A 23035-nucleotide genomic window follows, 5' to 3' on the forward strand; every position below is an offset into this window, starting at 1 on the left:
AGCTCTCCTGCCCTAGGGGTCAGCTGACCCATAACCCCACCACCAGGACCAGCTCTACTGTGCTGCCTGAGTGAGTTGCAGAGCCTACTTTATACAAAAACAAGTACTAAAATTGGTGAGACATAGAACCAGTTCTCCAGAGTACCAGAGCTTCTGATGGCCAGGACTAGTTCTGCACAGTCCCTAGGATAGTTTCCCAGACTAGGAATGTCCTCATGTCCTTTAGTGATAGTATTAGCCATGGTCATCAAGAACAACTCTGCAGTTGCATAGCCGTGGACACACACATGACCCTCAGTTGCAGTAGGGGATGGGACTTCAAAATGGCGTCAGCTGATGGAGCTGACCAATCACAACAGTCTATTTATTTCTACCTTCAAGTCTCCAGGTTCATCTCTCTTCCCAATTCTCAAATTTTAAGCTTCTCTTTCTCTCTCATCTGTCCACCAAGTAAATGTACATTGTAGTGGTACCTGCTGCAGCAGTTGTGGGGAAAAGGGAGGGTTGATGACAGGTAGGGATCTGTGTGCCTATTTCCAGTCTGTAGAGTGTGTTAAGGACAGGTCTGTGGATGTAGTTGCCAAGTCTGGTTGTCATTTTCCTCCTGCACTGTGCTGTGTGGCCAACTGCAGTCTTTAAAATATTGTCTTTAGAAATATTTTTAAGTTGTGGTTATAATATCATGACATATTTTTCTTCTTCCTTCTCATCCATCAAACTGTCTCAGACAACTCATTCTCAAAATTATGGCCCCTCTTATCAATACCAGATGGACTGCCCTGAAAAAAATTCAGTAACTTAGAATCACAGTGCAAAGGCTGTTACATTACTAGAGTGTATTATTATGATCTATCTTCCATTAGCATTCTTTTATCTCTTTGATCGTTTTCTGTGCTGTGTTAGGTGCTCTCGTAGAAATTATGCTGTGTTTTGTTTTTGGTCGATCTGAGGAAGCAAGATGCGACTTTTCCCACAGCTGCATGGCAATGTCGGAATCCTGAGTGAGTATTAGAGAGGGACATTACCTATTACACTAGATGAGAACTTACTCTTGTTCTCCCCTTCACTGAAGTCTCACTGAGAGTACACAAGGACCCTTTGTGTTTTCTGATGTGCTACAGTGATGCTATCTCACTCTTATCCTTCCAGCATTAACAGCCACACTGCCTGTCTCTGAGCTTCTCCTATAAGACATATCTATGGTTGTGGTGTTTTTAAACCATGAGGGTGTGACTTGCCTCTGTCACCCCCATGAAGTTATTAAAAACTCACATTTCTCTACTTTTTAAAAATTGTTTTTATTCTGAGGCACTTAAAACTGTTTAGTTTTGTAAGTTGTTTCACATCTGATTTCTCAGGGGGTTGCAGTCCTTGGGAATTCCTGAAGGCGACTCTACCCTTGAAAGTTTTTTATAACTAAGACACACAGGTGTTTGGGTGACCTAAAAAACAACTGAATAGTTTCATTTATTATTACTTTTCACCAGAAGTATTCTTTTTTTTATATATTTATAAGGAAAATATAACTATGTTCCTTGCTTACCTAAATTTTTAAATAGGCATAAGTAAAGCTAACATTTTTACTTCTTTCAAACTGAATTAAAAAGTATTAAACTTCACATGATAAGTAATTTTGTTCTTTAAAACAGATTCTGTAAAACCTCAAAAAACTGTGCAAATGGACCTTTTAAGTGGTATGACCTCCCACATACACTCTCTTCCTTCCCTTTCCCCTTCCCCCTCTTCTCAGAGAAGGGAAAACACCTCTTTAGGTTTTACTGCCACCCTTTGCACATTGAGTTGAAAGTGTAATTTTTTGATCTTATCAGTTCAAAGAATATAGTTCTAGTAAAAGTATATAATTTAAGGATAAGAAAAATGCATATTACTTCATTCAGTATTGTAGAAAATTGATAAATATGGGCCAGTGTAAATAAAATAAATATGTGTAACTGGTACAGATATTACAATATATTTTGTATGATTGTAAATAAATACAAGAGAATGGGCTGGACTTGATTTCTTAGTTTCCATTGATTTTAGTTTTAGAGTAAATTTGTCTAACATTCAATCTTTTCATATTTCAAATCATTATAGGCAATCGACCATATTATTAGGATTAAAATGCTAAACAAATATTACCAAAATAAATGTGAGACAGGTTATTCTGAAGTTAACAAGATAGTAGCTATTAGCCATACTTTTTTCCACCCTTAGGAATAATTTAAATAGTTAAAATTGCATAAAATAAATGTAAAACTCAGTTTTGCTTGATATCCATTGCAATGCCTTACAATGTTTACCTTAAAAAAAATCAGCCCCTGGCAAGAAGTGTATCCTCCAAGTGTAATTCTCTGTCAGGGTTGCTCAGTTGTAAACAAGGTAACATTTCCCAGTGACAGAAATATATTCCCTTCAGTTCCCTTCCTTAGTTCGACTGTTTCTCATGCTTCTAAGGCTGATTTTGGAGAATGTGTGAGTTATTTTGCACTTGTCTTCTCGGAGTTCCAGCATATGCTTGCCTGGGGAGCTTTGCAAACTTTGGTTAATATTAATGAAACAATTTGGGGCTATGAACAGTCAGGAAAACAAACCTTGCCTTCATGGGCAATGTTACCTCCTTGTTAAGGGTCCATGGGAGGAATTCCTATTACATTTGACCTCAAGGTCCTAAATTGTTTTTTCCCTCTGTTTATCTCAACTATTTCCCAATTAAAGACGAAAGGTAAAAGTCACCATGTTCTTAACAGAACTCCTTCTTTGTGTCCAGAAACAAAACGTTATCAACCATCTGTAAGTAAGTGACATGCCCATCAGAGCAGTGCCATAATGCTCTCATATGAGAACTGATAAATAATTTAAAACTCATGACACTGAATAAAATCTGTATCCCTAAGGGCTTTTGGAGAGTGTAACACCTTATAGCAAAAAATACACTGTTGTAGTATGCTCTTTGAGCAGTTTTATTGCAGGGTACAGGGGTAGCCCTGGGTTTTATACACTTCCTTGTTAACACTTTAGGCAACCATATAATTGCCAAGAATCATAAATATACTACTGATAAAAACTGAATCCAAGCTTGTGTTTAGTAAATGACTCTTGGTGAATTTTATCGTATGATTTCCAGTCTACTGTAAAGGGCAGTCAAGGCAAGAACTCAAACATGAACCCTGAGGTAGGCACAGAAGCAGAGACCATAGGGATGTGTTGCTCATTGACTTGATCTCTAACGTTTCCTTGATGAAACACTTCACTCCCAGAAAATGTGACTTTCCTACAAGCAAACAAAGCCACAGGGAAGCAGCCACAATAACTTTCAGTTCTTCTTCTATATTTCAATGAGTCTTTTCAAAGCCTTAAGCAGAGAGGAAAGCTATCCAAGAAGAAGTTAATGAGGTAAAATTGACTTAGGTATCTTAATATTTTTAATTGGAACACATTGCATTTACTTCAATTATAACACAATGCACATATGCATATACATAACATATATTCTTTAACATTATTTTTCCATGGGTGAATAATAAATTGTTTTAAAATAAGGTGCAAATGGTTATAATTTTAACACTTGACCCACCCATTTTAGATTCTTCTCAGTCCTGTCCATCTATAATCATCTATTCTACTCCAACTTCTCCCTAGGGAGGTTCAACCCTCCCCTAATCTCCTTCACTCTATACCTATTCTTGTAGTTTTCTAGATTGTAGTTCATCAAAGACTTAACATCTACCCATTCTTTTTGACCCCACTGACTAATTGATTTATTTACTTTATATCTTGATCATTTCTTTTTTCTCATCCAAGTCCTGCCCTCTCACCTCTCTTTTCCCCATTCCTCCCTTCGTTTCTCCTCAGAAAAGGGGAGTCCTCCAATGGATATCATCTCACCTTGGCATATCACACTGAAACTAGACCAAGAAGTTTCATTAAGGGTAAGAAATCTAAAGGCAGGGCACAGACTGAGAGCCAGCCCCTACTCCTGCTCAGGGACCAGCATAAAGATCAATCTGGACATTTGTTTAATATGTGAGGAGGCCCTCCAGTTCAGTCTCTGTGAAATCCTACAAGCCCAGGTTAGTTGATTCTGTAGGTTTTCTTGTGGTGTCCTTGATTTCTCTTTTCCTTAGCTCTACCTTCCTTTCTTCAACTGGATTTCCATGTTACAGTAGATGTCTGTTTTATGTTTTCTGTGCTCAATTGTTAGGAGTCTTTGATAGGAGTCTTAGCTAAAGTTTCTCTCATAGATTATGGGAAATTTCCTTTGTCCTAGGTTTCCAGCTCATTCCAGAGATGTCTCATAATTCTCTCTTCCTGTTCTCTCTCCCAACATCTGTTCTCCTCCCAATCCTCTGTCCTACCAAATTCCATTCGTCTTTCCATCCCCACCTTCCATGACCATTCAATATCCTCTTTTCAATGAGATTCAAGCATCTCTCCTGGGGTCCTGCTTGGTACTTGACTTCTTTAGGTCTGTGGATTGTAGCAGGCTTATCCTCTACTTCATGGCTAATTTTCACATATAAGTTAGTATACACCATGTTTATCTTTCTGTATCTCAGTTACTGCACTCAGAAAAAATATTTTCTAGTTTCATCCATTGACCAGCAAATTTTTCATGTTATTGTTTTTAATAGTTGTGTAATATTCCATTGTGAACATGCACTATATTTCTTTATTCATTCTTTACATGAGGGCCATCTAGGTTGTTTTCAGTTTCTGGCTATCATGAATAAAGTTATTATGAATATAGTTGAGCAAATGCCCTTGTGGTATGTTTGCGTATATTTTAGGTATATGCCCTTGGTCTTGAGGTAAAACTATTCCCAACTTTCTGAGAAACAACAGATTGATTTCCAAATTGTATGTACAAATTTGAACTCCCACAAGCAATGGAAGATTATACCTCTTTCCGCCATTCTCTTCTCTAGGAAAATATGTAACTTGAGTACTTTCTTTAATCTTACCCATTCTGACAGGTGTAATATTTGATTTGATTTGCATTTTCCTGATGAAAAAGGATCTTGATCACTTCTGTGATTTCTAGACAATAGAGATTGCTCTGTCAAGAATTCTCTGTTTATATCTGTACCTGATTTTCTTTCTTTCTTTTTTATTTTCAGATTCCAAAGTTCTGTATCTTTTCAAAATAAAGATCATACATTGTTTAGATTCAATCTACATGAGTTCCAAATATTTTAATTGTTTTATTTCATTTGTTGATGTCTAAATGCTTGAGTTCTTTATATATTTTATATAGTAACCCTCTGTCAGATGTAAGGTTGGTGAAGATCTTTCCCCATTTTGTATGCTGTCATTTTTTCTTCTCTCTCACTCTCTCTCTCTCTCTCTCTCTCTCTCTCTCTCTCTCTCTCTCTCTCTCTCTCTCTCTGTGTGTGTGTGTGTGTGTTTTGTAGAAGCTGTTCAGTTTTATGAGGCTCAATTTCTGAGTTGTTGATCTTAGTACCTGAGCTGTTGGTGTTCTGTTCAAAAAGTTGTCTCCTTTGCCAGTACATTGAAGACTATTTTCCACTTTTTCTTCCATTGAATTTAGTGTATCTGGGTTAATGTTGAGGGTTTTAATCCACTTGGACTTGTAGAAGGATAGATGTGGATCTATTTGCATTCTTCTATATGCAGTTGTCAAGTTAGATCTACACCATTTGTTGAAGATACTGTCTATTTCATTGTAAAGTTTTGACTTCTTTGTCAAAATCAAGTGTCCTTAGGTGTTTGAGTTTATTTCTGGGTCTTCAATTCCATTAATCAACCTGTCTGTCTTTGTGCTAATATTAAGCAGTTTTAAATACTGTTGCTTTGTAGTACAACATAAAATAAAAAAAAATAATGATACCTTCAGAAGTTCTTTTACTGTACAGCATTGTTTAATAGTTTGTTTTTCCTATCCTGTATATTTTTATTTTTCCATATGAGGCTGAGTATTGCTTCAAAGTCTATAAAGAACTGTGCTGCAATTTTAATGGGAACTACATTGAATCTATAAGATGGCCATTTTTACTATGTTAATTCTGCAGATGCATAAGGACCTATGAATTGACTTCCAGCATTAGCTTCAAATTGACAGATCAACTTCATTTGGCGTGTATGAGGTCTGTATAGATCTTTGGGAGTGAGTAGGGAACTCTAGGTTGGGTGAACATTCTAGCCATGAGAGAGACTTGGAAATGTTTTATTTTCATGAAGAGACATTCCAGATTCTTATTATGAGAGAAAAAGTTGAACCTGTAATCTGACCATAGGCTATGTGATATTTCTCAGAGATTTACTTTGGGTATAGATAGAAAGAATTGATTAATCATAACATAGTACCTAATCATGATATAAATATCATATGGCTCTGCAGACTTCTGTGCTAAACCATGTAGCACTTGCAGGAAGCTTTGTATAGGATCATCATCTAGATAAGATTTTGCAGAGAAGAGGAAGCCCAGCTGAGTCCTGCATTAGACACATAGTCCACAAAGCTTGTTTGGACATGGTGAACTGCAACCTTAATAGAAGGGTCTTCAGTCAGTGATCTGATAAGGTACAGGGTGGTTATTTCAATTTTCTAGCATCTGTTTATACTTGATTTATGACCAAATATATAAGCAAATTTTAAAAAACAGTTCTGTGAGGTGCTGAGAAAAAGATATGTTCTTTTGTGTTTGGCTAAAATGTTCTATTAGGTCCATTTGAGTCATATAATAGTGCTATAATATAACATTAAATTATATCATCCAGGGTAATGATATTTCCAGTAGCCCATTTTTTTGTGGTTGTTTAGGACTATTTTATTTATCCTGTGTCTTTTTTATTTCTTTATGAAATTTAAGATTATTTTTCACTTTCTGTGGAAATGCTGATGGCAATGTACTAAATTCATAGTTTGTTTTTACGATGGCCATTTTCACAATATTAATCCATTCTGCCTTTTGTCATATCTTTCAGTGTATTGTCATCTTCAATTATGTTCATGGTCTTAAAAGTTTCCTTGTATAAATCTTTCATTTTTTGTTATATCTATTACTAGGCATATATTTGAAAATAATTGAAATGGTATTATTTGCTTTTGAGTACACTGACACTGTCTTCAGTGACACCAGAAGAGGGTGTCGCATCCAGTTACAGATGACTGTGAGCCACCAAGTGGTTGGTGAGAACTGAACTCAGGTACTGTAGAACAGTAGTCAGTGCTCTTAACCTCTGAGCCATCTCTCCAGACCTTAAGTGGTATTGTTCAGTAACATTTTTCCACAGTGTGTTGGTCATTTGCATATAGAAAGACTACTGCATAATGCATGTTAATTATATACCCTGATAATTTACTTAATATATTTATCAACTCTAGTTTTCTGTTGTAGTACTTGGGGTCCTTTTTTGTGTAGAACTGTATCAATCCTTTATAAATAAAGATACTTTAACTTCTTTCATTCAAATTTCTATCATTTTTATATATTTCACTTGGTTTACAACTCTGTCTAAGAAGTGAAAAATCTGTTCTGAACAAAAGTTGGAAAAGTGGACATCCTTATATTGCTCAGGATTTTAGTGAAATTCTTTTTAAAAATTCATTTAGGTGATGTTTGCTATGTGCTTCCTGAATACTTACTCCATAGTCCCTTTAATTTGTTGAACCACCTATATTCTTATTAACTTCAGAATTTATGAGCAGATACAGGGTCTTTTCTCAAGGGCTCTATTTTTGTCTGAAAAGATTGTGTACTTTTGTCTTTTAGTCTACATGGTGTATTGTGTTTATTGTTTTAGATATACTGAATCATTACCGGATATTTGAGATGAAGTAGACTTGATTATGGCAGAAATTCCTTTTGACAAGTTCTGTCATTCAGCTTGCAATATTTTGCCAAAATCTTTTGTGGCTCATGGTTGTTTGAATAAGTATATTCTACACATACTGGTAGCACATGTGCTTGAATGCTTGGCCTATATGGAGTCGAATAATTAGAGGTTGTGGACTTGTTGGAGTGAGTGAGGTTTTGTTAAAAAAAGGGGGTCACTATGAAGGCTGTTTTTTTTTCTGTTTCTATCTCACAGGATGTGGCCTTATTTAAATGATTTACTTCATTGGGATTTAACGTTGGCATGTAATAGATATCTAGATATTCTTCTGCTTCTTTTCAAATTTCCAGCTTTGTGGACTACAGATTGTAAAGTGCAATTTTATGATTCTCTATGATTTCTTTGTTTGTATAACATCCCTGTTTTTATCTCCAATTTAATTAGTTTGGATATATTATTTCTTTGACTAATTTCACTAAATGTTTTTCAGTTTTGCTAATTTTATCAAATCCTATTACATTTATTCTTAGAATTGTTTTCTTTATTTTTTTTATGTTGTATTTCCACTAATTTCAGCCCTGATATCATCTCTTTATACCTACTTTTGGGAGTGTTCATGGTTCTTGCTTTTCTTAGGTCCTAAGTTGTATTATTGTCATTAATTTGAAATCTTTCAACTTATCTAATGCAGGCATATAATTTTATCAAGATTACCATATCACTGATTGTACTATGTTCCTTAAGTTTTGGTTTGTAATATTTTGTTTTTTAAGTGTTTTTAGTTAAATGCCATGCATCAGAAAAATCTGGGAACACATATGTATACACATAACTATATTTCTTCATAAAATAAAATCTGTCATATATTTTATTTTGCTATTTATACTATTGTTTTATTATTCTGATATTCTGATATGAAATGTGGTTCAGCTTGGCTTCAGAAATCATAAACAGAAGTAAGTGTGCAATTACAATAACAGAATTTCACCTTCTCTTCTGAGATTGTCAAGAAATATTCATCACGAAGTCACCAGTCAAACCAAATTGCTTCCTTGCAGCTCAAGGATCATTCTGGCTCTTAGTTCTTTTACACTTCACTTTTCCTCAAGCAAATATCTGTGACATCTCCATTGCACTTCTGATTCTGAGGGACCTAGGGAACTTTTGTGCATCTAGTCTCATATTTATCCTGCTTGGAAGAAATTACACATGCTTCCAGACCAGGTAAACAGGGTTTGGAGATCTTGGGTGAATTTCTCAAACTAATGGGTAACTGAGACCATCTGAATGTCATTTCCTAACTGCTTTGTTTCCAAACATCTTTTCACTGACTTCTTTATCTCAATTATGTTATACCCCTTGTCTTCCATATTGGTGTCTTTCCTCTTAGTATGAACATCTATGTTTTCAAAAGTTCTTTTTATTGTTAAGCCTTAGAGTATGTATGGACTTAAAATATTATGTTTAATTTTCTATACGTTTTTTTCTTGTACATGTTCTTCTATTTAGAATCAACACTTTGTTTTCTGCCTCCACATATTTCTAACACTCCCAGTTATTTGGAGGTGAATAACAAACAAACAAAAGGTATTTATTCATATCTTCCTTTGCCCAGTAGGCTGTTATTTCTACTTTACAAATATTTCTTCTAAATAGTGTTTCTAATTTGATGACATTGCAATGAAAAGTGTCAAAACTGCACTGTGTTAGCACATGGTAAAGTATAAAATCACTGCAGGATCATTTGACACTGTATCAACTGTTTGGTATTTTTTTCTAATATAAATCTGCCTCCAGAGCATTTTCATGCTTATGAATTTCTATGAGCTTGATGCTTTAGGATTAAGTCAGGCAATAAATTCCTTTCAATATGGCAGTCAACCTTGTTGAAAATAATTATCCCAAATCTTACATTAGATAGTTTGAAATTGCATAATAAGGAAATAAAGAAACAAGAACCATGCACATATTCAGTTTTGTTTGTTATTTCAGGAGCCTCTTTCTTGTTAGATTAGAAAACATAAATTGCATTTAATGGAGAATATTATGTGTACAGATGCATTTCCATGTTGTCCCAAACACATGATGTTTAACTGATAATATTGACCATGTTATATTTTAGAATGCATTAGAGTATACATATATAGGCATTCAGTACAAAATAGTGCATATGAACTAATGTTAAGGGGATTGAGCAATACAGTTAAATTTATTTGAATACAATGTAAAGAATAATTGGAAAATTACTTTAATAAATTCTCTATAGAAATGTATGTTCTCTATAAAAATTCATACTTTTTCAGTGTATGTAAGTTTTGATATATATATATATATATATAATTAGAATAGAACAGACAGTGTGAAAATGAGAGAAAATGAAAATGAAAATTCAAGCAAAGGTCTTCTATTTTGAAATGTTTGCTTAAAATATTTCCGTCACATGTATTTTGAATGTCAATTATCAAATCTGCAGCATTATATATTTTCTTACATGTCTAGCTTTGTAATTCATATATTATACATATACATATACATGACTAAAACAAAAATGTATTATTATGTTGATGTGAGATAAGAAAATAAATACATTTTTTTTTTCTCGAGAAAGCTCTCATTACATATCAGACCGATTTTGCAAGGGTGAAAACCTTTTCTTACAGCACCCCCACTTGATGTTTTAGCATTGAAAGGCAATGTGTTCAACAGTAAATATTTTTGATATTATAATGGCCATATAATCTAATATTCCATGTTTTCATTTTTATAGATTGTAGAAAATGATTTCTTTTAATTTTTAGTATTAGTGGTTTTAAAATAGTAAGTTTAAATAAATACTTGAAAATTCCAAATTTTTATGCCTTCTTTCTTAGCTTTTAAGAATGTTGTTGAAGTATAAACAATATAATGAAAGCTCACAATTATTTACAGATCTTGAAGGACCAATTCTCAACTTCTTATGGAAAAAGTAAAAACATCAATACAGCTAAAACAATCCTAAAGTATAAAAGAGCTTTCTGAGGTGTTACCATCCCTGACCTCATGCTGTACTACATAGTGATTGTGTAGAAACAGACAGGTTGATCAATGGAATGAAATCAAAGATTAAAAATTAAATAAACCAGAGGGGAATAAATAAACACATACTTGATTTTTTGACAATGAAGCAAAAACTATACAATGAAAATATGAATGCATCTTTAACAAATGGTGCTGGTATAACTTGATGTCTGCATATAGAAATCCAAATAGATCCATATATAGCACCTTGTACAAAACTCAGGTTCAAGTGGATCAAAGACCTGGATGTAAAACCAGATACTTAAAATCTATTAGTACAGAAATTAAGGAATAGCCTTGAACTCCTTGGTACAAGAGACAACTTCCCAAACAGAATACCAATGAGTCAGGTTCTAAGATTAAAAATTGTTCAGTGGGACAATATAAAACTGAAAAGCTTGTGTAAGGCAAAGGACACTACCAATAGGACAAAACAGCAGCTGACATATTGAGAAAGGATCTTCAACAGCCTTACATCTGACAGAGGGTTAGTATTCAAATTATATAAATAACTCAAGAAGGTAGGTACCCAAATAACCCAATTTAAAGATGTGTACAGTGAAACAGAATTCTCAACAGAGGAATCTTATACAGCCCAGAAGCACTTAAGGAAATGTTCAACACCTTTATTCATCCAGGGACATACAAATAAAGAAGGATCTTGAAATTTCATCTTAAGGTTTGTGAGTTGTTTATTGAGTGTTCAGAGCTTTCTGGGGCTAGTATCCAATTATCAGTGACTTAATATCATATGTGTTCCTTTGTGACTGGGTTAGCTCATTCAGGATGATATTCTCTAGTCCCATCCATTTGCCTAGGAATTTTGTAAAGTCATTGTATCTAATAGCTGAGTAGTACTCCATTGTGTAAATGTACCACATTTTCTGTATCCATTCCTCAGTTGAAGGACATCTGGGTTCATTTCAGCTTCTGGTTATTATAAATATGGCTTCTATGAACATGGTGGAGCATGTGTCCTTATTATATATTGCAGCATCTTTGGGGTATATTCCCAGAAGTGTAATAGCTGGGTCTTCAGGTAGTACTGTGTCTACTTTTTTGAGGCCTCTAGACTAATTTTTCTGAGGCCACCAGACTGATTTTTACTAGCTTACAACCTCATAAACAGTGGAGGAGTGTTCTTCTTTCTCTGCATCCTTGCCAGCTTCTGCTGTCATCTGAGAAGCTCAAAAAGAAGGAATGCCAAAATGTGGAAGCTTCAGTCCTTCAAAAGAAAGAAAGAAAGAAAGAAAGAAAGAAAGAAAGAAAGAAAGAACGAAAGAAAAGAATAAAAAGAAAAAAGAAGAAGAAAAATCATGTATTCATCATATTTTATTACGTAACAAATTTTGTGAGCTGTAATAATATTTTCTATAATAAGCAACTTAATAAAAAAGAAAAAAAATCCATCTTAAACTTGTCAGAATGGGTAAGATAAAAAAACCTCAAGAGATCATACACGCTGTCAAGGATGCCGCAAGGGCTCTACCCTTCCATTGCTCAAAGGAGTGCAAACTTGTACAATCACTTTACAAATCAAATTGGCAGTTTCTCAGAAAATGGGAACAGTCAGTTCTACACCAAATCCCAGGTATCCCACTCCTGATCATATAATCAAAGATGTCCTACTATATCACAATGACATTTGCTCAACTATGTTCATAAAAGCTATGGTTGTAATAACCAGAAACTGGAAACCTAGATGTCCCAAAACTGAAAGATAAAAAAAAAGTGCTACATCTGTACAATGGAATATTCTTTAGCTATTAAAAACAAAAACATCATAAACTTCTCAGAAACATGGATAGAACTTGGTCATAAATTGCAGGATACCTATGATATACTCCACAGAACTAAGGAAGCAAGGTAAGATGGAAGACCTAAGTGAGGATGCTTGAATCTCACTTATAATGAAGAATAAACATTGTCATAGGAGGCAGGTTTAAAAACGGAACTGGGAGGAGAAGGGCATGTAGTGGAGAGATATTCAGGATCAGGTGTGGGGGGGAGACAGGAGAAAGGGCGAGAGGACAAAGAGAATGTAAATCTAGAGATGGTGGGGGTGGAGTGGGGCTGGGGCTGGGGCACATCTCAAGGATATGCCAGAGACCTGAAATCGGGGAGACTCCCTAGAACCAATGGGGTTGAAGGTAGCTTAAACTCACAGCAGTGGGGATGTGGAACCTGAAGAGGCTTCCCTTTGTAGGAATCTCAGTGGCTCAAGAAGGACAGCAACCCACCTACAAAACATTCAACCTAAAATTTATCATGTCTACAAGAAATGCAGGTACAGTAATGGACCAGGGACAAGAGAATGGCTGACCAGTAACTGCTCCAGTTTGAGAACCATCCCACGGCAAGTACCAATCCACGACAGAATTAATGATACTCTGTTATTATTGCAACAGGGACATAGCCTAACTGTCCTCTGAGAAACTCCACTCAACAGTGACTGAAACAGTTTTAGAGACCCACAGTTGGACATTGGAAGGAGCATGGGAACTCTTATGGAAGAGTTGGGGGAATATATTCCCTTAACTGGGCTGTCTTGTGTGGCCCCGGTTGCAGAGAATGTGCCTAGCTGCACAAAGACTTGACCTGTTTGTGGGGTGATACTGAGAGGGTGCCTCTGCTCATGCAGCAGATAAAAGTGTGCATTGAGGAATTGTGTGAGGAGTCACCAGGTGGGAAGTTGTTGGGATATTAAGTGAATGAAATAAAATATTCAATATTTAGAAAACTTTACCTTACAAAGTACATTTTATGGATGACAAAAATATTTCACCATCTATCAGATGTAGGATTGGTAAAGATCTTTTCCCAATCTGTTGGTTGCCATTTTGTTCTATTGACAGTGTCCTTTGTCTTTACAGAATCTTTGCAATTTTATGAGGTCCCATTTGTTGATTCTTGATCTTCGAGCATATTGGTGTTTTGTCTGGAAATTCAACCAATGAGTACAGATAGAGAGACCCATGGCTCTAGTTACATATGTAGCAGAGGATGGCATTGTCTGACATCAATGGGAGAAGAAGCCTTTGGTTCAGTGAAGGCTCATTTTCCAAGTGCAGGGGAATGCCAAGGCACTGAGGTGGGAGAGGGTGGTTGGCAGTGGGAACGTCTTCATGGAAGCAAGGGGAGATAATTGGAGAGAGAAGAAAAGGGGATATCATTTGAAGTATAAATACAGAGTATATCTAATAAAAATGATAAAAAAGAAACCACATTTCATGCTTATTTCAATATATTATTTTAGTATACTGCTATTAATTACTTATTATATCTACCTTAAACATTAAACTTTACCTCAGGTATAAATGACATGAAAAATAACCAATAACATGATAAAGGAATAAACAGTCTCAATTAAAATGCAAAGTTTAATAATGAAAAAATTAAACTTTATACATACAACAACCATGGTTATTGACATGACAAACATGAATAATATTAGAAAGCAACCTACGTCACATAAAAAAATCATTTTGTTCCAAATGTTCAGTGAACACCACCATTTAAAAAAAATCTGTACACACTCTGTAATTAATTCAACTTCTTCTTACTTTTCCATGCGGGATAAATTTTACCTATGACCTGTCCCTGGGTTAGTCTGTGGAGACATTAGTTTTTGTTGCAAATCAGGGTTCAGTTTCTACTGTAAGGAAGCACCTCTAACTGTCTCATGCTGAACATTGAGTTCTAAAGGTGAGTGAGTAAATCACAATGTCATCCAGAGTGTGAACACTTGGAGCCATAACAGAAGGACCTGTGGTTGGGTGGAATCCATAATATTAGATTTTATTATATTTAGAATATTATGATTAGACAGACACGTCCACCTCAAGGTCCTGATGAGAGAGAGCTCATGACTTGTGCGCAATCCGTGTTTCTCCTCAGAGTTTGCAGTCATCTCTTTTCTCATCCTGCACCAGTTTCTTTCTTGCATTCAAAAGCACTAATTAAGGAGCATGCAAATCCATCATAGTACATGCTTACACTGTACTTTCTACATAGGTGACTTTGTATGTACAATGCCAAAATGTTCAAAAAATCACACAACAGTATTTTTCCTGCTATGTCTTAGGAAAAATCGAAAAATGGTTACAATCACCTAACAGATGCTACCGAGGTTTGCAGAAGCACTTTGTGACAGTGAAGTTACTTTTTGGTTCGTAACTGAGTATAGTTTATTGATTTCTAAGAAAGGTTTCGCTTCAGAAAATTTTCATCTCAGATATTTAGATTCACAGAGGAAAATGATATATTTTATAATCTCTATTATTTAAAAATCCTAAATTTTCATTTATTCTCTAGAGTAAAATAAAGCAGGTAGATATTTTGTCAGCTTTACTACAAAACAGAATTCTTCTTTAAGTTGACAAGTAAGCAGAGAATATTTCTATAGAAAAAAACACATCACTGATTATTCTCAATTTGTTGGTCATGACCTTCAAAGAATCATCAGAAAGTACTGATATTAAGATTATAATTCTCTACAGTAGCAAACTTATTTATGTGGTAGCAACAAAAATGATTTTATGGTTGGAAATCACTAGAACATGAGGAACTATATTAAAGTTTTTCAGTATTAGAAAAGTTGAGAACCACTAAACTATATTACTTAGGAATAATGAATTTTATCTTATTATTGTTTAAAAAAGGTTGAAAATTTGATGCAATTCCTTTTCTTTAGAATATCAAACGAAATGTTCTTTTTAAGGCTTTAAAGAATAATGCTGTCTGGGGGTACACATGTTTTCAAATATCCAACTGATTTAATTAACTTTGATATTGGAAGTACAGCAGAAAACTCCTCTGGTACCCAATACAGTTCCAGGTTAGTTATGAGTAAATGGCACATTTTTCTAGATCTCTTAAATGTCTCAAATCATATATATAAAAGGCAAGACAGAAACAAAAAAGACATAATTTGTCTTCACTGCTGTGTCCCACAGCTCTGACCACTAATGCTTATTAGATTGAGTGTAGGAAAAAAATGGTCAGAGCAATCAGTGTGACATTCTCTCCAGAATTGTACAAGTTATTCTGGGTTCCAGTGGGGACGTTTAAGATTAATATACTCTTGTGTATCTGAGTGAGAATGGCCCTCACTGACTGAAGGCCATTTATATATAGCATGTCAAGCTTACAGATCATCAGACTCAGTATGAATGAATTAGATATTTTTATTTATATGTTGACAATGCATTGGTTATGTCAAATATGTGGTCATAGCCCATTCTAGTTTGCTTTTTGTTTCTGTGATGTAACATTAATCAAAGATAAGGTAGAGAGAAGGGAATTTATTTTGCAGATACTTTCAGCTAATAGTCCAGCACTGAAGGAAGTAGGGGAGAAACTCAAGATAGAAACAGAGAACAGACAAGAATGTTCACAGGTTCAGACTCTTATTCAGCTCCTTTGCTTATATGTCCCAGGTTCTTCTGCCTGAAAACTAAAGTGCTCACAGCAGGCTGGCCCCTCCGTTATAAATTAGCAATCTGGAAAAATGTTTCCACAAACATGCCCAGGGATAGTTCTTCAGTTAAATTTCATCAAGTTGATAAAAGTGCATCAAGTTGCTAACTAAGGTTTCATAGACTTTCTCTCATTCTGAATAGAATCCCCTCTCCTAGCTTTGCCTTATGAGTATGTTACAAAGGACCTTCAAAGAACTCTGTATTTTATTCAACTTATCCTATCCACTGATGACTGCCACAATGCCTCGGATCCCTGACCATCTTCACCTCTACTCACTTATTCAATTTTTTGATTTATTTTTATTTATATGTTTCTGTGTGTATCAGTGACAGTTGTGAGAAAATTCTCTGAAAGGTCAGCAGAAGGTTTTAGATGCTCTGAAACTGGGGTTACAGGTAATTGGAAGCTGTCAAGCACTGAAGCTGGGAACCGAACTTGAGTCATTTAAAACTCAAGTCTATTGAGGTCTTTTAACAGCTGAGCCAGTTCTCCAGGCTCAGATAATCTACTACTGATAATCAGAAGCAATAGCCAGTTATTAGTCTTTTATCAACAAAGCTGATATCATAAGTATGATAATGACTATTCTTAGCTGTGTTTTTCTGTTTTCTGATTCATTTAGAGTTGATTCAACACATTCATATTATATGATAAAGTTTGGGAACATGTGATGTTACTTTACTAACAGGTCAAGATGTCTTTATGTTACTACCTTCTGCCCCATAACTGATTTTCTGTTTGGAGAGATACTTTTTTTTTTTTTAATTCTGCACTTTCTCTCAAGATCTCTGCCACCAATATATAACCTTTTCTGAGTTCTCTAAAACTTAGATATAAAGAAATTAGTTGAAAGGGGATCTAGTTGATTTTTTTTTCTTAAAATTCTAAGTTCTTTGAATTTACTTGTATTGATTTTGTTTTATTAACATCCAGTTTTGAAGCTTTCTTCTAAGTCTTTTCAAGCGTTTCAAAATATGTATATTAAATTGTGACACTATTTCTGTTATATAAACATTATCTTTTGAAGCTGCTTCAAAAGAGTATTTGAACATAAATAAAAATTAAATAGATATTCTGGTAGCTAGTTTTGCAAACACTGACTAAAACTTCCAATAACCTTGAGAGACCAAATAACTAATAAAGAAGTTCATGGCTTTTGCTCTGTGTTATGCAATGTTTTTTACTTACATAAACATGAGAGGTTCTGAGAAGAGCAACATGGAGCTTGCTTACATAATGCTTCATTTTTGGGGGGGGGGGCTGACTTTTGTTTAATTTGTTTATATACCTTTACAATATCTCTATAGACTTACAGTAAAACAGGTACACTCGATAATTTCCACATTGGAGAGCATCTTATTTAAACTGATGTTCTGTCTTAGAATAAATTCTCTTATTTTGCTTTTCTTAAACTTTATATATTTTTGTACTGCTTGGTTTTTGTCAACCTGACACAGATGTGGGAAGAGAAAACTCCAACTGAGAAAATGCCTGCATCCGATTGGCCTGTGGGCACGTCTGAGGGGTACTTTCTGATTAATTGACTCATCTGGGAAATCACAGCCTACTGGGATAACTCCACTCATGAATAGGTGTTCTATTAACATATAAGAAAACAGAAAAACAATCTGTGGTATAGAAGCCAGTAACTGGAGCTCATTATTCTCCACAGTGTCCACCCAATTTCTTACCTCTAGTTAGTTCCCTGTCCTGCTGGACAACCTACACTGACTTCTCTCAGTGATGTACTGTGTCTGGGACACGTCAGCCAAAGAAAGCCTTTCCTCCTCAAGTCGGTTTTGATCATAGTGCGTTCCATAACAATAGAAAACAAATGTTTTATGCAGAATGAATTTCTGTAGAATATAGCAGTATTAATTTCTCACCAAGACTCATTAATAGACACTTTCTGGGCATAACCCCTCATGATTTTTAAGTGTTTGGATTCCTTGAATAGCCCTTTGCATGCTTTACTTGATACCATATTAATTTTCTAAATATGTATTTACATTTTTCTGTCATTAGAAGTATTATTTAATTACAAGGCCAGGAATGGTATACGGTTGTAATTTAAAAAAATACATAAGATGTGATAACTAATAAATATCCATAAAAGTAGGCATGACTTGTCTTGCTTATCAAAACTGATTGAAATTTGAATAATGAAAGAAATTAAGGATTTTCTAGAATCCAATGAAAATGAAAACACGAAATACCCAAGCCTATGGGATGCAATGAAAGCAGTACTGAGAGGAAAACTCATAGCTCTGAGCCCTTCCAAAAAGAAACTGGAGAGAGCATACACTAGCAACCTGAAAGCAGAGTTAAAAGCTCTAGAACAAAAAGAAGCAGACACACTCAAGAGGAGTAGACAGCAAGAAATAATCAAACTTAGGGCAGAAATAGACCAAATAGAAACAAAAAGAACCATTGAAAGAATCAACAAAACCAAGATCTCCTTCTTTGAGAAAATTAACAGGATTGATAAACTCTTAGCCATACTAACTAGAGGGCAAAGAGAGAGTATCCAAATTAACAAAATCAGAAAGGAAAGTGGAGAAAAAAATGACTGAAACTGAGGAAATTCAACAAATCATCGGATCCTACTACAAAAGCCTATACTCAACAAAGCTGGAAAATTTGGAGGAAATGGATGAATTCCTAGACAGATACATGACACCAAAGTTAAACCAGGACCAGGTAAACCATCTAAATAATCCCATAACACCTAAAGAAATAGAAGAAGTCATCAAAAGCCTCCCAACCAAAAAAAGCCCAGGTCCAGATGGGTTCAGTGCAGAATTTTATCAGACTTTTATTGATGACATAATACCAATACTCTCAAAACTATTCCACAAAATAGAATCAGATGGAACATTACCAAACTCATTTTTTGAGGCTACAATTACACTCTTTCCTAAACCACACAAAAACACTACAAGGAAAGGGAACTTTAGACCAATCTCACTTATGAAAATTGATGCAAAAATACTCAACAAAATCCTTGCAAACTGAATCCAAGAATACATCAAAACAATCATTCACCATGATCATGTAGGCTTCATCCCTGGAATGCAGGAATGGTTTAATATACGGAAATCCATCAATATAATCCACCATATAAACAAACTCAAAGAAAAAAACCACATAGTCATCTCACTAAATGCTGAGAAAGCATTTGACAAAATTTAACACCCCTTCAAGTTAAAAGTCTTGGAAAGAACAGGAATCTAAGGCCCATACCTAAACATAATAAAAGCAATATACAGCAAACCAACAGCCAACATCAAACATAACAGTGGGAAACTTGAAGCAATCCCACTAAATTCAGGGACGGGACAATGCTGCCCACTCTCCCACTACCTATACAAAATAGTATAGGAAGTCCTGGCCAGAGCAATTAGACAACAAAAGAAAATCAAATGTATACAAATAGGAAAGGAAGAAGTAAAAACATCTCTATTTGTAGATGACATGATACTGTACTTAAGAGAACCCACAAATTCCACCAGAAAACTCCTACAGCTGATAAACAAGTTCAGCAAAATGGCTGGATATAAAATTAACTCAAACAAATCAGTAGCCTTCATATATTCAAAGGAAAAACATGTGGAGAAAGAAATTAGGGAAAAGATACCCTTCACAATAGTCACAAAAACTATGAAATACCTTGGTGTGACTCTATCTAAGCAAGTGAAGGACCTGTATGACAAGAACTTCAAACCTCTAAAGAAGGAAATCTAGGAAGATCTCAGAAATGGAAAGATCTCCCATGCTTATGGATTGGAAGGATCAATATGTTTAAAATGGTCATCATACCAAAAGCAATCTACAGATTCAATGCTATCACCATCAAAATTCCAATCCAATTCTTCATTGAGTTGGAAAGAGCAATATGAAATTTCATCTGGAATAACAAAAGACCTAGAATAGTGAAATCCATACTCAACAACAAGAAAACATCTGCGGGAATTACTATTCTGGACCTCAAACTATATTACAAGGCAATTGTACTAAAAACTGCATGGTATTGGTACAAAAATAGGCAAGTGGATCAATGGAATGGAATGGAAGATCCAGAAATAAGCCCTCACATGTATGGTCACCTGATTTTTGACAAAGGAGCTGTAAACATTCAATGGAAAAAGGACAGCCTACTCAACAAATGGTGTTGGTCCAACTGGCACTCAGCATGCAGAACAATGAAAATAGACCCTTTCTTATCTCCTTGTACAATGTTCAAATGCAAGTGGATTAAAGATCTCCACATTAAACTAGGTACACTGAAACTATTAGATGAGAATGTAGTGAAAACCTTAGTACACATAGGCACAGGAGAAAATTTCCTGAACAAAACAACAATGGCGCATGCACTAAGGTCAAAAATTGACAAATGGGTCTTAGAGAGATTGCAACATTTCTGTAAGGCTAAAGAAACTGTCAAGAAAGCAAAATAGCAGCCAACAGAGTGGGAAAAGTTCTTTACCAACCTCACATTAGATAGAGGCCTAATATCCAAGTTGTACAAATAACTCAAAAAGCTAGACACCAGAGAATCAAACAACCCTATTAAAAAATGGGGACAGAGCTAAAAAAAAAGTTCTCAATTGAGGAATATCGAATAGCTGAGAAACATCTAAGGAAGTGCTGGACATCTTTAGCCATCAGGGAAATGCAAATCAAAACAACCCTGAGATTCCACCTCACACCAATCAGATTGGCCAAGAACCAAAGCTCAGATTACAGCAGATGCTGGTGAGGATGTGGAGAAAGAGAAACACTTCTCCACTGTTCGTGGGGTTGTAAACTGATACATCCACTCTGGAAATCAGTCTGGCAATTCCTCAGAAAATTGGGCATAGTATTACCTGAAGATCCTGCTATTCCACATCTGGGAATATACCCCAAAGACACTTTAATATACAACAAAGACACATGCACCACAATGTTCCTTGCAGCTCTATTTATAATAGCCAGAAGCTGGAAAGAACCCAGATGTCCTTCAGTAGATGAATGGATACAAAAATTGTGGTACATTTACACAATGGAGTACTACTCAGCCATCAGCAACAATGACTTTATGAAATTCTTAAGAAGATGGATGCATTTAGAGAATATCATCCTGAGTGAGATAACACAGTCACAAAAAAGAGACATGATATACAGTCACTGATAATGGAATACTAACCCTGGAATGCTCTGAGCACTCCAGAAACAACTCACAGACTGTGTGAAGTTCAAGAAAAAAAAAAAAATAAAGAAAAAAAACATTATGCTCTATTCTTAAACACCAAGAAAACTTTGACTAATTCTGGGTTACATCCTGTTTTACATGTACTTTTTGCTTTTTGTAACTAGTAAGACCTTAATGCACACTATCAAACCTTTGAAAAAAAGTAGCCAGGCACTGACAAAAATGTATTAGTATACTTTTATGCAAAAATGCTTAAAATTTGTTCATTTATCTTTGTTTTTTAAAGTAAAGTTATTCAAAAAAATAAAAGAAATTTGAATTATGTATTTTTAATGGGGATCCTGGCACTCTGCTTAGTCAGATCTCCACAGGATGCCCTTATATTTATGTTGTCAGTTTCCAACACAATGTGCCTGTAGTCATTGTTTGTCCATCTGAACTTGGAAAGAAGTTCTTCTGGTGCATCTAGCGGTGTTATTAGTTATATGCGAAAGTCAGAATAATCATTTTTTCATTTTGTCTCATGTCTTTAATATGCAATAATCAGTTTGATGATCAGTATTTTAGGTCTCCACTGTAATTAAAATAAGAAGAACAAGGTTTTTTAATGTTCCTATCAAAGAAATCCATAAAGAATATTTGTTTATTTCATGTTGTTTCCATAATGTGCATGGCATCTGTTTACAGAAACAATAATTTTTTTCTTTTTTTTTTTTGGTTTTCCAACTTACACATATTTCGCATTTTTATGGTTGATACCTTCCCCAAAAGATCAGAATAACCCAGAAATAATTCACAGAATTTATAAAGCTCAAAGAGAAGGAAGGCCAGAAGGTAGATGCCTCAGTCCTTCTTAAAAGGGAAAACAAAACACTCATGGGAGGAAATAATGGGACAAATAGAGGAGCAGGCATAGGAGAAAAGATCATCCAGATAGTGCCTCACCTGGGGATCCATCCCATATGCAGCCACTAAACCCACACACTCTTGCTGATGCCAAGTAGTGCTTACTGGCAGGAACCTGATATGGATGCCTCCTCAGAGGCTCTGCCAGAATCGTATTGATACCGGGAGAATGTTTGCAGTTATCTATTTGCCTGACTATTGGGACTCTAATCAGGGAGTTAAAGAAAGGACTGAAGAAACTGAAAGGGTCTGCAATCCTGTGGAAAGAAAAAAAAGTAGTAACTAAGCAAATTCACTAAGCTCCCAGGGACTAAAACACCACCCAATTAGTTTTTATGTAGAGACCAATGGCTCCAGTTGCATATATAACAGAGGATATCATTTTCTGGCATCAATGAGAGGAAAGAACGTTGATCCAGTGAAGGCTCATTTCCCAGTGTAAGGGAATGCCAAAGGCACTGAGGTGGAAAGAGTGATTGGGAAAGGATTCACCTTCATGGAAACATAGATGGGGAAGAGGGAGGTTATGGGAGTGGGGGATAACATTTAAAATGTAAATACAGAGAATATCCAACAAAATAATTTTAAAAATGAGTA

The sequence above is a fragment of the Micromys minutus genome (genome assembly GCF_963924665.1).
Source record: "Micromys minutus genome assembly, chromosome: 5".
In the NCBI taxonomy this organism is placed as follows: Eukaryota; Metazoa; Chordata; class Mammalia; order Rodentia; family Muridae; genus Micromys; species Micromys minutus.